Genomic DNA, 683 nt, shown 5'->3' on the forward strand with positions numbered 1-683 from the left:
TACACAAAAGATATAAAATAAGACACTATCTCTAAAGATTCTAAATAGAGTAAAGAATAAACAAAATGTCATTTCGCGCTTTCTAAAAGAGAAAAAAAACTGACCTAAATCAATAACTCTAAAATTCTCTAAATAAACCTAAAATCTTCAGTCATCCCTTACGCGCGCTACATTAAAATATTTAAATAAGAAAAGATCCATAGCTTTCATACAACAAGGAAATGAACCTAAATATGGATAATAAAATATTTACCAACATATAAGCGTCTTCTCTCAAGCGTAGATGTCTAAGATCTGCCCAATTATTTTGCATGTAGATTCGTGACTGAAAGTGTGACTGAAAAGATCCTGAAATGTGTAAAAGTTATGTGAGTCCCGCAGATGTTGATTGAGTGTGCAGTGCTGGACAACGTGCACCTCCGTCTGTTATCTGTATGTCTATACACACCCGCTCCTCCAGCGGCAGGCGGCCATGCTCCCTCCTGCTCCACATGCCCACTGCCACCGCCAGAGAGTGGCTCGACACTCTGAACCGTGTGAAGGTTACGCGGTGTCTTTCAAGCACGTTTTGCTGCTTTAAATTGATCGGGTGAGCACACAAACTTGGGTTTATCTCAAAATAGGTGATGCGTTTAGAGGATTTAGTTTCGTATCGTGTACTCCAATCCTCTCATTCCAATATC

This window comes from Scylla paramamosain, chromosome 16 (genome assembly GCF_035594125.1).
Source record: "Scylla paramamosain isolate STU-SP2022 chromosome 16, ASM3559412v1, whole genome shotgun sequence".
NCBI classification, from domain to species: domain Eukaryota; kingdom Metazoa; phylum Arthropoda; class Malacostraca; order Decapoda; family Portunidae; genus Scylla; species Scylla paramamosain.